General features: G+C 37.0%; 1 protein-coding gene; it reads left to right on the top strand.

Annotated features, from left to right (window-relative positions):
* LOC135320670 (actin-related protein 3B-like) overlaps positions 1-15,482 on the top strand; it is an 876,522-nt gene that overhangs the window by 59,667 nt on the left and 801,373 nt on the right.

Raw genomic sequence — 15,482 nt, forward strand, 5'->3', positions numbered from 1 at the left:
CAGCTAAACTGATATTCACAAGAGACTGAAAGTTAGAAATTAACATAACTACTTTGGAAATGAGGTAAATGGTTCTCACAAAGGCTGAATGAATGTCATTGAGAAAGGATTGAAAATCTACATACTTGAGCAAAATGACAGACTAGCAAACTCTAAGCTCTTGTTTCCCCAAGGAGATATAAACAACAACCAAAATACTAGCTAGAATAACCTTACAGTAGTTCCATAAAACAGTCGAAGATCCAAAGCAACCAACCAAATACCAAATCAAGAAACAGCCTCATTCAAAATGGTAGGAAATTCTGTGGTTTTTCTGTTGCCCTCGGTCCCCATTGTGGTAAGGTCTTTAAGGAAGTGGCAAATCATTTCCCAATTCCCTCCCCTGATTCAGTGAGAGGGAATTTTATAATGTTCTAACCTGTCAGGGCTGCCTATTCAGGTCTCTGTTTCACTTCACATGAAACTCAGGGAAGGGTGGCAGAGGGGTTGGTGGTGGTAAAACTTGGATATCAGGTGGCAAGAAGCAGCAGGTATTACTCAAGGAAAAATGTGGAGAGACAGCTCCACAGATGCCTAGAGCAAGAGGTTACCAGTGAATATATAAAATAGACTATCTAAGGCATCAATTGAGTTTCCAAATCCCTTTTTCAAAATAAACAGAGCAGAGCAGACTGCATTTACAATGTTCTGAAATCTCATGGGCTGCCTGAAGGACTGTTATCTTTTCCCTTATTTGGATCTTAGGCAGGGAGAAGCAGTGGGCATTGCTTGGGAAAGCTGCAGGGAGAATGACCTGCAGACACCTATGACAAGATATTATGGGTGTGTGATATTGAGATGTATAATAAGAAACACAAATTTGATCATTTTCCTTATTCCTGGTATATAGCTCTTAAAACCCTATGTGATGAGAGAGATGAAATTATTTTTCTTGTAACTTTTGGTCTTTTGTCCTCAATTCCTAAAATAGCTCCAGACTGATAAAGATGAAAGGAGAGTCTTTTGATATTTATAACAAGCACCTTTCAACAACAACTGAGTTTATGTTAATGAGGTGATTTTGTAAAGCCCTTAGATCACTACAATGGAGTTGTTTGCTAGAGGAATCAATGTTATTAGAAAGTTGCAACATTTAGCCTGATGCTCCAACCACTGGGGAGCAGAGAAGAGATGAAAGTTGAGTTAATCACCAATGACCAATAGTTTACTCAACCATATCTATCTAAGAAGTCCTCCATTAAAAAATAAATAAAACCTAACTGAAATGGTTCAGAGAGTTTCTGGCTTGATGAATATGTGGATGTTGTTAGAAGGTGGCACATCCAAAGGGGTCATGGAAGCTCCACATGCTTTTCTTGATATCTTTCCCTTTGCATCTCCTATTTTGCTGTTTATAGGCTGTATCCTTTTTTAAAATAAACCAGTAATCTAGTAAGCAAACTATCCTTCCTGAGTTCTTAAGCCATCCTAGCAAATCATTGAACCTGGGGAAGAGATGGGTAACTCCAATGTACAGCCAGTTAGTCAGAAGCACAGGTGACAACCTGGATTTTTAATTGCATCTGAACTGAGGAGAAGTCTTGTGGGACTGAGCCCTTAATCTGTAGGGTATAAACTAACTCTTGGAAGTTAGTGTCAGAATTGCTTATTGTGAAAAAATGCTCACGTATGTGGTGACCAGAAATAAGTATAGAGAATAGAAAGTTGAGAAAAGAAACTGAATTTTTCTTTCTCTTTTCAGGGTGGAGACACACAATAGACAATCAAAAGTTCAAAGGAGGCATCCTTTGGGAAATTAATATACTTAAAAGGAGCACATACATGGGAAAACTGAAAAAGCAAAACACAGGCCCAGGGAAGATGCATGCTCAAAAAAGCCTAAAAAGACTTTAGAACTTCTCTTAAGTTTAATCCCAAGTTTCAAAATCAAGAGCCACCTTAGGAAAAACTTCCTTGTCAAAAGGCCAGTATGCAAAGAATCGGAAAGGTGACTGCTTTCATAAATGCTCAATTTTCAGGGGATGGGAGGGTAATAACTCAGTAGTAAAGCATGTACTTAACATGTCCAAAATCCTGGGTTAAGTACTGAGTACCTTCATTTAAAATAAATAAATAGATAAATAAATATCCAATTTTTCAACAACAACAACAAAAATCACAAGGCATACAAAATAAATGAAAATATGGCCCTTCCAGAGGAAGAATATAAAGTGGTAAAAAAAAAAAAAAAAAAAGACCCTGAGGAGACATGTGCATTAGATGTTTTAGGCAAAGACTTTAAAATAACTTTTTAAAAATATGCTTAAAAAGCTAAAGGAAAACTCAGAAAAATAACTAAAGGAAATCAGAAAAACAATATATGAACAAAATTAGAAAATGAACAAGGAGATAAAAATAATTAAAAAAGGAACCAAACTGAAATTCTGAGGCTGGAAAATACAATGAATGAATTTACACATTTTCTACAGGGAATTAGCCTTGGGGGTAAAGCTCAGGGGAAGAGCATTTGAATACATATAAAGGGGATTAGACTTGCACAGGCAAAAAGACTCAGCAAACTTGAAGACAGGACATTTGAAATTATCAAGTCTCAGGAGCAGAAGGAAGAAATAATTTTTTTAAAGTGAATACAGCCTAACAAACTTATGCAATACTGTCATATAGACAGGTATATACATTATGAAAGTCCCTGAAGCAGAAGGGAGAGGCAGGGCAGAGAGATTATTTGAGGAAATAATGTCTAAAAAATTCCCAAAGCAATGAAATATATAAATCTACAAATGCAAGATATTCAACAAACTCCAGTAGGATAAATTATCAGAGACCAATGCTGAGGCATATTATAATCAAACTGTCAAAAGACAAAGAGAGAATCTTGATAGCGACAAAAAGCAGTAACTCATCACATCCAATAAGACTGTCAGTCAATTTATCAACAAAATATTTGTAGGCCAGAAGGCAGTGGAATGATATGTTTAAATTGCTAAAAACTGAGTGATGGGGTAGGGGGGAACCTACCAATGAAGAATACTGTTTCCAGAGGAGGGGGGTCAAGATGAGGGATAATAACTTCTCACAGAAAAGTGACTGAAAACTGGCAGAACTCCTATACAAACAAGATTTCAAGAGATATTTCCACATAATTAGGGAGGAGTAAAAACTTCAGATTGGGACCTGTGCACCTAGGGAAGGACTAAGAGGAAAAGGAAGACTGTGCAAATAGACCCTAACCCGGAGGAGTGAGTAGGTCAATCCACGGACTTGGCATCCCAGTCCTGGGGTCCTGCACAGAGGAGACAAATCCCCTTGGCTACTTGGAGAAAGACTGAAACAGATAGAAAGGCTGGAGAAGCCTAGACTAGAAGGAGTCAATGGGTGCTGGTTTGCCACCAGACAGGTTGGAGACAGGTCAGCCTGAGCAACTACCACCTTACTGTACACCCCAGGAAGATTTTCTATTCAAATAACAACAAAAAGAGTACTGTTGTGGTTATATCTATATGAGATAAAAAAGTTATTTCAAGCACTGTTAAAAGAGAAAAAGAAGGACATTATGTTAAAAGAGTCAAGTTTATCTAGAAAAAAACAATTCTAAATATGTATACCTGAACCTCAGAGTTCCAAAATATGTGAAATAAACATTGACAATATTGAGCAACAGATCACTTAACAATAATACAATAGTTTAATACCTTACTTGCAATAATAGGTAGAAAAAACAGAGTACTTGAATAACACTATAAATTAATTGAACCTAACAGACATATACAGAACACTCTCATCCAACAACAAGAGAAAACACGTTTTCCCAGATGGGCATGGAATATTTCCAAGGATAGACCCTATTTTAGGCCACAAAACAAGCCAACAAATTTTAAAAGGTTAAACTCATACAAAGTATCTTTTCTGAACCCAATGAAATGAAACTGGAAATTAATAGATGGAATAAAACTGCAAAGTCTACAAATATGTGAAAACTAAACAAAATACAATTAAGAATAAAAATAAACTCCCTGAACATAATGAAGTCTATGTATGGAAAAATGCACAGGTAACATCATCCTCATAGGTAAACTACTGAAGACTTTTCCCACCCTCCTGCCTCCCCTTTTTGAGAAGGAGACTGCACACTTTAGGTCAATGTTCCCACACAGTTGCTCCTTCTTCCACTTGCCACTCTTCTTCTGTTTCAGGAGGATGTCCTGAATCTTGAGAGATTTAAGCCAAGGTACTTAGCTGAGTAGGGTCAGGAGTTTTGCAACTTAATCCCATAAATGAAAATAAAAATGAAAATGCAAATATTGCTTTATATTATATTGAGAGACATATACATATATTTAGAGAGAGGAAGCAAATCTAGGAAAATGCTACCAGTGGGTAAATCTAGGTGAAAAGGATATGAGATTCCCTTGTAATTGTTTTCCAAGGCAAATTTGATTTTAAAAATTAAGTATTTAAAACAAATGTACCATGTTTCTTCTGGCATATTTCTGATTGGCATTATATTAAAAGTTCCCTATAATATCTATGCATATTTCATAATCAGACTATATAAACATGATATTATATTCAAATGTCTCAACTATTCAGTTCCATATTTATACGTCAAGTATTCAAGATGCCTCAAATACTATCAAAAATATTTTTAAAAAATACCAGCTCTAACAGTTACTACTTGTGTGGCCTTAAACAAGAAGCCTCACCTAGCTAAACCTAAGTTTTTAAGAATAATTATAGGGGTAATATGAAAAAAATTGTAAGTCCAGTCTGGAGGATGTTTTGATAATAAAATCAGATAAGTAAAAGCTTATATATGAGCATAGAATGCAGCACAAAATGGGATTTCAGTGCATGCTTACTGAATTCGATGGAGATTTATCCACAATAATTGCACTAAACAAATTGGGTTACATATTTGAACACAATTTGCAAACTTCAGGTTACTAAGAAACAAGGTCTATAATTTTTTTTTTTTCAGAGCAAAGCAGCAAGAAAATTCTAACACTGCTCCTGTACCATCTCCTTTTTTCTGATTCTTCATTGTGGGAGAAAAGAATACAAATGTAAAACAGGATCCTCTAACAGCTACATTATAATGACCAGAGTTGTCCAGTCCCCCTCTTTAAATGGAAAACTTAAAGGAAGCTGCAGGAAAATGTGAGAGAAACAACTTTATAAAAACCAGGTCTGCGGAATAGAATAGAAAGCCCAGAAATGAACCCACAGGCTTTTGGTCAACTAATCTTCAACAAAGGAGGCAAGAATATACAATGGAATAAAGATAGTCTATTCAGCAAATGATGTTGGGAAAACTGGACAGCAGCATGTAAATCAATGAAGCTAGAACATTCCCTTATACCATACACAAAAATAAACTCAAAATGGATCAAATGTTTAAACATAACACAAGATAGAATAAACCTCCTAGAAGAAAACATAGGTAAAACATTATCTGACATACATCTCAAAAATGTTCTCCTAGGGCAGTCTACACAAGCAGTATAAATAAAAGCAAGAATAAACAAATAGGACCTAACTAAGCTTACAAGCTTCTGCACAGCCTAGGAAACCATAAGTAAAACAAAACAAAAATATAAGGAATGGGAAAAAATTTTTGCAAATGATGAAACCAACAAAGGCTTGATCTCCAGAATATATAAGTAGCTCATACTACATAATAAGAAAAAACCAACAGCCCAATTCAAAAATGGGCAGAAGATCTAAACAAGCAATTCTCCAAGGAAGACATACAAATGATCAATAGGAACAAGAAAAAATGCTCAATATCTCTAATTATCAGAGAAATGCAAATCAAAACTACAGTGAGTTATCACCTCACAACAGCCAGAATGGCCATCATTCAAATGTCCACAAATGACAAATGCTGGAGAGGCTGTGGAGAAAATGGAACCCTCTTACACTGCTGGTGGGAATGCAGTTAGGTGCAGCCACTGTGGAAAACAGTATGGAGATTCCTCAAAAGACTAGTAATAGACATAACATATGACCCAGTGATCCCACTCCTGGGCATATATCAAGAAGGAACTCTACTTCAAAAAGACACCTGCACCCCAATGTTCATAGCAGCACTATTTACAACAGCCAAGAGATGTCAACAGCCTAAATGTCCATCAACAGATGACTTGATGAAGAAGAAGTGGTATATTTGTACAATGGAATACTATTCAGCCATAAAAACTGACAACATAATGCCATTTGCAGCAATATGGATGCTCCTGGGGAATGTCATTCTAAGTGAAGTAAGCCAGAAAGAGAAAGAAAAATACCATATGAGATCTCTCATATGTGGAATCTCAAAAAATTTTAAAATGAATATAAATACAAAACAGAAACTGACTCATAGACATAGAATACAAACTTGTGGTTGCCAAGGGGGCAGGGCGGGGGGAGGGACAGACTGGTTGTTCAAAACTTGTAGATACTGACTGGCATATGCAGAATAGATAACCAAGATTATACTGTATAGCACAGGGAAATATATACAAGATCTTGTGGTTCCTCACAGTGAAATGTGTGACAATGAATGTATGTATGTTCATATATAATTGAAAAATTGTGCTTTACAGTGGAATTTGACGCAATATTGTAAAATGACAATAACTCAATAAAAAATGTTTTAAAGAAACAGACCTGTGATTTCTTAGCTGTGAATAAGTCACATAATTTTTAACATCAAATTAACAAACTGCAGCTATTCAATCCTGTTCCAGGTTGGTTTTCAAAATGTGATCTACAGAAAAAAAATCGCCCAGAGGGATTGTTAAACCTAGGTAGTGTATGTATAAAACATGCTACAAATGATTCCAATGTTCTTATGAAAAACAAACCCATAAAATGCGGTGGCGGGGATTGGGGGACAGGGGAAGAGAGAGAATAAGAGGAAGGAAGAGGGAGCCAGAGAGACAGAAAGAGAAAGATAGTTTTGATGTGATCGTAATGTTTAATTAATAAAGATCAGGAGTGAGGGGACTAAATTTATCTCTACATAGAGATTTACAGAGCTCTCACTGTGAGCTTTCTTAAATTGACTAATAGAAACATTAAAAAGGAACAATTTCTATAGATGAAAGTTCCCTATATCCTCCTTGCCAGAGATTGCCTTATTCTCTGAATTCTATCGCCAGCCCACAGACCTTGACAGAGCAAGACAGGCAGACTCCCAGGAGGACTCTCTCAAGGAGCAGCACATCGAGGTGAACACAATGTGTCTTGCTGTCACTTTGCAGGTGCTACTGGTCCATACAGAGAAGCTGAGCTTCCTTTGAACTAAAGCCAGCCACAGACCCCTGCATGCCAGACAGCAGGCCACTTGCCCTTCCTCAGGTGTCACTTTGAATCTGAAATCAATCTTGCTAACTACTACATACAGAATAGATAAGCAACAAAGTCCTATTGAACTATATTCAGCATCTTGTAATATATATATTACATATATATATTATATATATATATGTATATCACTGTGTTGTACACAAGAAACTAACACAGCATTGTAAATCGACTCTATTTCAATAAAAACAGAAAAGAAATCAATTTTACACTGCATGTAAAAGACAAGGACATACCTGCTCCACACACTGGGGATACGAGAACGGTTCTCAGTGCCTCTCACACCTTGCTCACTAGCTCCTCCTACCAGTCTGACTCTCCTTCACGAAAGCTAAAAAAGAGTGAGGAGGTTCATCTTTTCTTGGTCCATCTAGTATGATGGTAATAAAACTGAAGCTGAAACCAAAAGTAATTCATGCTGTTTTTCAGTTAGCAGAGTCATGCTAGATCCACTGATTACCTTTCGAATATGGGTGTGTAGTTCATGGTGAGAGGAGATTAGAAAAAGCTACTTAATAGTCACATCTTAACACATGCCACCACTTTCTGTGGGCTGCCCTGCACTGGAAGGCCTTCATAGCCCCCCTTCTTGATACATCTCTCCCCCCGTGTAAAGTTGCCAAAGGCGGCTTAAGTTTCCTTAGCAAACAAGAAAAATAGAAAATCCATGGCACAAATGTAAGCAAGGCTGTATACAACAAGTATATTTCAAGCATTTTCCTCTTGGCGGGGATTCCTGGGTATTTTTGTTAGTAAGGGGCTTTTAACATTTTACATCTGTTCCTTAATATATATGTTTAGTTAAATGAAAATCTTTTATCATAATTAGAAAATAAAGATTAAAGATGGAAATGAACAACCCTTCATTGTATTATCTGGAGATGCTCACTATTGGCATTTTGCTCAGCATTCCTGTACTTCCCTAACACATGGGCTCTCTCCCTACATAGATACCATCTTTCCACAGGAATTTAGCCAATTGGACCAGTTCCAAAGGGATGTATTTGGCCAGATAAGAAAGTGACTGGGTGCACACATTTGTGAGAAAGAAAATGGAGCAGCGTATAAGGGAAAGATGAGAAGTGCAGCAGGGAGATGTCCAAGGAAGCCAGACTGTGAGGGTATAGGGAGTACTCTTCCTTCCTCCTCTTCTCCACCTTCCTCAGCATTCTCTTTGTCTATGGGAACTTCTTCATAAAAGGCCAGATAGTAAATATTTTAGGCTTTTTGAGATTTAGGGTCTCTGTCACTACTATTCAGTGAAAGCATCCCTGCAATAGGTAAACAAATGGGCATAACTATGTTCCAGTAAGACATTGTTTACAAAGGTGGACAATGGGAAGTCATCCTGGTTTAGGTAAATGTGGTGCTACGATATACCAGGGGTTGTCATCAGCTCATATATGTATCATTGTCTTACAAGCCAAGTAAAATTGTCCAAGTCCAGAATCTCAAGCTGAGTGTCTGCTTCTAGTGCCATTTGGGTTAAACAGTGTCTAACTAACCTCATTGTCTTGGAGCAGAGATGCAGAAAAGGAATCTGTGTACTGTCCATGTGTCTATGCATCATCCACATGGGTTCCTGCCTGGTCCCCAAGCCATGCATCCACACGTCTATGCCAGTAACTGTCTCACTCCCAACAACATAGCACTGCCAGTAGCTCCTAGATCAGCCAAAGAGAAATAAAACGTGATGGAATACACTCAGTGGTAGTGAGGAAGAGGCTGGTTTGTTGTGTGACATCTGCCCACGTCTGCAGGCCTCTGTGAGTGAGGGAGGAAGCCTGACATCTGGATACGTGTCAAGGTGACTGTAAACTCAATTTTGGAATGGGGAATAGGAAGACACCAAGCAGCTATCTGGGTATTTTTCAAATTCATCTGAGTGGATAAAATATCCACTCTGTTTCCAATTAGACTTTTCCACATGTGGTAGTTGCTTTTAGGGCCCCTACATTTCCAAAGAGCCCCAGAAGGGCAAAAGAAGCCTAAAGCTGAGTGATTATAGAGAGTTTAAGGGCTAGAGTGGGAAGGGGAAAGTCTGATAAGGGTGGATTGAGGGTTGAAGTATACAGTTATGGGAACATTTAAATAGACCTCAGGATAGAGTTCTATTAGATTTGAAGGGGAATATGGTAGTATCTCCAGTCTTGTAATAGCCAGTATCCTTTCCATTCGGCTTTTAAATAGCCAGAATGAAAGTGCTGCATGGGGTAGAAGTAGGAACCAGGAGTACCTTATCTAATAATTCTTGAACTATTAGAAAGCACCCATCAAATTTCTCTTGTGTTATGTTATATTGGGGGATCTTGGGGGGGGTGAGCATGGACAGAACAACTTCTCCTTATCATAGCATTCTATTATGGGGTTCTCCACTTCATACATGCCCAATTTCAGTTAAATTCCTTGTCTATAAAGAAGAGAAGTCCTGTCCACTAATTGACTTAAGTCCACAGTATGATTGGTACTAGGTTGAAGAGGACAGAGAAGCTTAAGGAAGTCTGGTAAAGCCATTAGAGGAAACAAAAGTGAATGAAATGAATAGGAGAGCTGTGAAAGAAGTCCTGCAGTATCACAATGAAGTATAAGACCCCAATCCATGAAGTTATTGGAGTAGTTGGTCTAAGAGGAAATTTGTGTTGACACAGAAGGGATCTTATAGATATACTGAGGGACTGGGAGGCAAACTATGAGGGAAATTATCAAAACCCACAACTAGCAGTTTAGTGACTTTGAAGAAGGTGCCAGAAAAGGAAGCAGTGTTAAAAGTGAAATATGTCACTCCAAAATTAAAGAGAAATGTGTTAGGGTGCCCTTCAACTCATAAGGGTAACCTCACCCTGTGAATTTAGTGGGAACTGTGGTCAAAGAATGCTTGCTTCCTCAGAGCTAAGTTAGTATTCCTCCTGTGTGTTTTGGAGGCTTTTCTTTCTATTTGGTGTCTAGACAGTCCAAAATCCAGTGAACTTTTTCTTTGTAATGCCAGCAAATTTTCTGTTCAATTGAAGCCCTTAATTTGGGGTCCTGTCTTTGTTCAGATTTTTGTAATTGTTTTAGTTGTAAAGCCACGTGATTTAATAGTGAATTTTCTATTTTTTGGAAACGTTACCCTCACAATGCTGAGCTGATGTCTGAAATTCAGGCATCTCAGCATTTTAACAGTAGACTTTTTTCTGTCATAAAGCTCAAGTCTTATATCATTCAGAAAGCTGCAGCTAGAGCAAAGGCTACTTTTGTAATTCAGTTCAAGCCTTGACTGATCTTTCCAAATAGTTTCTAATTGCTGGTGTTAATTTGCCACATTTCATCCTTCAGTTGTTTACAGTTTTGAACAAAGGACCAAACGATTTTAACAAGATAAAACTTAGAATGGCTTCTAACCCTTTTTCTCTAACTCTTACTTTCTGATTGAACTCAGCAGTAATTTGAGACCCCTCCAGGTCTTCCAAGATAGTGGTCCATTTAGCTTTCTAAAACCAAAGAAAAGTATTACCACAAATAAGTGGATAAGTTGATATAAGTTGGGGGAATCTCAGAGAGTAAGCAGCCAAGGCTTCTTGACTTTTTGCATAGTTTCCCTCTTTCCTTTTGGGACTTGCGGAAATCATTCGCCATGCAATTTAATTGAAGACAAAGGTTTAAATGCTACTTTCTCAGTTTGTTTATGGTTGGGAGTAGGTCGCAGGAGTGGTTTGAGCATTGTCTACAGAAGGTGGAGATCCAACAGATTTATTCTCCACAGTAAGCTGAAAAGCAGGAGATCATTTTGAGGGGGGATCTAAAAGAGAGGGTGAAGAGGGAAGAATGGAGGCCCTGGAGGATAAGGCATACGGGATTGTGTTTGAGCAAGCAAACTCCTCTGCTGCCCTCTTGTGGATATCTGTGGCTGAGCAGCCAATCATCAGGCTCCCACTAACGAGCAACTGGTAGGTTGCTTTCCTCCTTGGCAGTAACCAGGATGCTGAATCAGTCATAGCCTCACTTCAGAAAGATTAACCAGGAAGGCGGAGGGTGGGAAGGGATAGACTGGGATTTCAAAATTGTACAATAGATAAACAAGATTATACTGTATAGCACAGGGAAATGTACACAAAATGTTATGGTAGCTCACAGAGAAAAAAATGTGACAATGAGTGTGTGTATGTCCACGTATGACTGAAAAATTGTGCTGAACACTGGAATTTGATACAACATTTTAAAATGATTATAAATCAATAAAAATGTTAAAAAATTAATTAATTGCTTTGTTTGTTTGTTTAGGCTCAGCTAGTGTTCTGTTGTTGGTAGCTTATGAGAAGTTTCCCCTATTTTCTGTCCTAGTCCCAAGGTTTAGAGTCAAGGAAGAAAGCAAAGCATTTCACAAATGTATGAAGCTGTTCCCTGCAAAGAGTGGATGCCTTTGGACAGGCAGTGTGCAGCTCCTGGTTTGTGACTAGTTGGGATCAGAATGGTCCTTCTCAAGTGTCCAGATTGAACTGCATTCAGAGTGCTAGGGAGTTACTGAGCTATTTCTGCTGCTCTTTTTTTCCCTCCAGGAGGGTGCATAAGCCTTTAAAATATCTATATCTATATCTATCTATATCTATATCTATATCTATATCTATGTCTATATCTATATCTATGTCTATATCTCTATATCTATATAAAAGTCACATGTTCATTTGTACATTGGGAACAACAGATAGTGAGAGAAAGAGAAAGGCCTCCTGTGATGTCAACACAGTGACAAGCTGTTGGTGGTTTGCATTCTATCATCCTGTGTGTACATGTATCTTTGAAGAGTTGTATCCTATTAGAGAAGATGTTCTAGACCCCTCTTCTCACACAGCACCATAATTGCAAACATGTTCCTCAGCCATGCTCATCTTTTTCACCTGTGTAGCCGTCCTCATGCTCACATCAGTGCCTTTACACTCTGCTATCAATTGTGAGGATGGGAAGATTTAAAAGGTGTCCCCCGTGGAAGCTCCTTGTTGTCACTCAAGCCTCAGCTCAAATACTGCCACCCCAATGTAACCTTCCCTCTCCCTCAATCTAAGGAAACTCCTCTGTCATTTATTATTTTCTTCATGCTATGCACCAGTCCTATTGGTAATGAATTTGTTCATTTATTTGTTGGCTTATTTTTGGCTCTCCCCTGAGAGCAGAAGCCTTCTCTATTTTCTTTATCACTCTGTCCTCAGGGCTTAGGGTAGTATTGATGCCAAGAATTTGCCTGGGTGGTAACTGTTCACTGATTGGCTGAATTCATTCTGTGGCTGGACCAACTGTACTAAATGTGTTTAAGTGATTTATTTTTGCAGTGCATTTAGGTTGTACCCTGAGTTATAATATTTTTAACAGCATTGCAAGAATGCCTTTCTACACTTGGACAGTTCTTTTCTCTCTCCAAACGTTAAATTGATACATTTTAAACATACAGAAAAGTGGAAAAGATAGTACAATGAACACCCATATACCTTCCATTAAGATTTAAAATTTGTTAATATTTTGTCACGTTTACTTTCTCTCTCTACATACTTTTTTCGATGAACCATTTAAAACTTGTTTCATGACACTTCACAATACCCCTAAGTATTTCAGCATGCATCTCCCAAGAATAAGTATCTTTTCCTAAATAAACATTTGTTATTAGTGTAACTGGGAAAGAATGGTAATTAATAATTCTCTAATATAACCTGATAGCCAATATTTGAATTTCCCCAATTGTGTCTAACATACTTTTTTAGCTCTATCATTTATTTATATCTTTAAATCAGGGTCAAACCAAGTATCATGTCCTATATTTATTTGTTATATCGGTTTATATAAACCTAGAAGTATCATTTTGTGTTTTTAATGTGTTATTCATTTTAAAAACAGTGTTGAATTTTAAAAGAAACTAGTTTTTATGTAGAATATTCCACCTGTTTATTTTCTCATGGTGTCTTTTATCTTGTTTTTCTTTCCCTATGTTTCCTATTACTGAAGTTATATCTGGATACCGGCTTAGGTTATGTGATTATAATCACTTATAGTCATGAGTCTTTTTGATGTTAAAATTATCCCAAACTTGCCCATGATATGTCCATTTGGCATATTTGATATGACCTATTTGATATGACCTCATTAATCTTTGAGTGTACTTTTGTTTTCTGGCACCAAACTATATCATAGCCACATGTTGTGTTTTTCCCCTACACCTGCAATCAATCTGTGATTTCTCTAAGGAACATTGTTTGCTACATTTTTTTAAGTGAACAATAATTTGAAAACAAAAATCTGGGTGTTATATTTGTTCATTACTTCTGCAGATATATATTTACATATAATATGTATACACATACACACACACTTTTTAATTTAATTTTTATTAAAGTTTAGTCAGTTTACAATGTTGCATCCATTTCTGATACACAGAATAATGTTTCAGTCATATGTACATACATATATTCATTTTCATATCTTTTTCTTTATATGTTACTACAAGATACTGAATATAGTTTCCTGTGTTATACAGTATAAACTTGTTTATCTAATTTACATATCTTAACAAGTTTTTAAGTGTGTAGTGCAGTATTGTTAACTGTAGGCATAGTACCATACTGCAGCTCTCTAGAACATACACATCTTGTGCAACTGACAACCTAATGAACAACCAATCTCCCTTACAACCTCTTCATAGCTCCTGGCAATCAGCATTTTATTCACTACATCTATGACTTTGACAATATTTAGGCACCTCATGTAAGTAGAATCATGCAGTATTTGTCCACTGTGACCAACTTAATTCGCTTATATAACGTCTTCCGGTTTCATTCATGTTGTGTTAAATGGTGGGAATTCCTTACCTTTTTAAAGCCGAGTAATATTCCATTGTATGTTTAGACCACATTTTCTTAATCTACTCATTTGTTGCTGGACATTAACTGTTTATAGCTTTGTCTATCTTATAGTTCTTTGTTCCTCTTTTCCTTTCTTGCTGTCTTCCTTTGTGTTTTGTTGATTTTTGTTACTCTTTGTTTTCTCTTTTTCTTTTTTCTTCTCTGTTGGTATTTCCATGTCATGTGGTTACCATGAGGCTTGCATAAAATAACTTAGAGTTATGTCTCTTTTTTTTTTTTTGAGTCATTACTTTTATTGGATTTTATCAGATCACGATGTATTAAAAGGTACAATATTTAACTCATAAGTAAAAGATATATTTGATTTATGTTCACATATCAAATTTGGCATCTTATGGATATTTATTTATATCCCCTTGCTTTTTTTTCATTTTTTATTGATTTATAATCATTTTACAATGTTGTGTCAAATTCCAGTGTTCAGCACAATTTTTCAGTTATTCTTGGACATATACACACTCATTGTCACACTTTTTTCTCTGTGAGTTATCATAAAAATTTGTGTATATTTCCCTGTGCTATACAGTGTAGTCTATTCTACAATTTTGAAATCCCACTCTATCCCTTCCCACCCTCCACCCCCCTGGTAACCACAAGTTTGTATTCTCTGTCTGTGAGTCTATTTCTGTCCTTTATTTACGCTTTGTTTTTATTTGTTTGTTTGTTTTTGTTTTTTAGATTCCACCTATGAGCGATCTCATATGGTATTTTTCTTTCCCTTTCTGGCTTACTTCACTTAGAATGACATTTTCCAGGAGCATCCATGTTGCTGCAAATGGCATTATGTTGTCAGTTTTTATGGCTGAGTAGTATTCCATTGTATAAATATACCACCTCTTCTTTATCCAGTCACCTGTTGATGGACATTTAGGATGTTTCCATGTTTTGGCTATTGTAAATAGTGCTGCTATGAACATTGGGGTGAAGGTGTCATCCTGAAGTAGATTTCCTTCTGGGTAAAAGCCCAGGAGTGGGATTCCTGGGTCATATGGTAAGTCTATTCCTAGTCTTTTGAGGACTGTTTTCCACACTGTTTTCCATAGTGGCTGCACCAAACTGCATTCCCACCAGCAGTGTAGGAGGGTTCCCCTTTCTCGTCAGCCTCTCCAGCACTTGTCATTTGTGGATTTTTGAACGACGGCCATTCTGACTGGTGTGAGGTGATACCTCATTGTAGTTTTGATTTGCATTTCTCTGATAATTAGTGATATTGAGCATTTTTTCATGTGCTTTTTGATCATTTGTATG

The sequence above is a fragment of the Camelus dromedarius genome, unplaced genomic scaffold (genome assembly GCF_036321535.1).
Source record: "Camelus dromedarius isolate mCamDro1 unplaced genomic scaffold, mCamDro1.pat HAP1_SCAFFOLD_114, whole genome shotgun sequence".
Taxonomy (NCBI): domain Eukaryota; kingdom Metazoa; phylum Chordata; class Mammalia; order Artiodactyla; family Camelidae; genus Camelus; species Camelus dromedarius.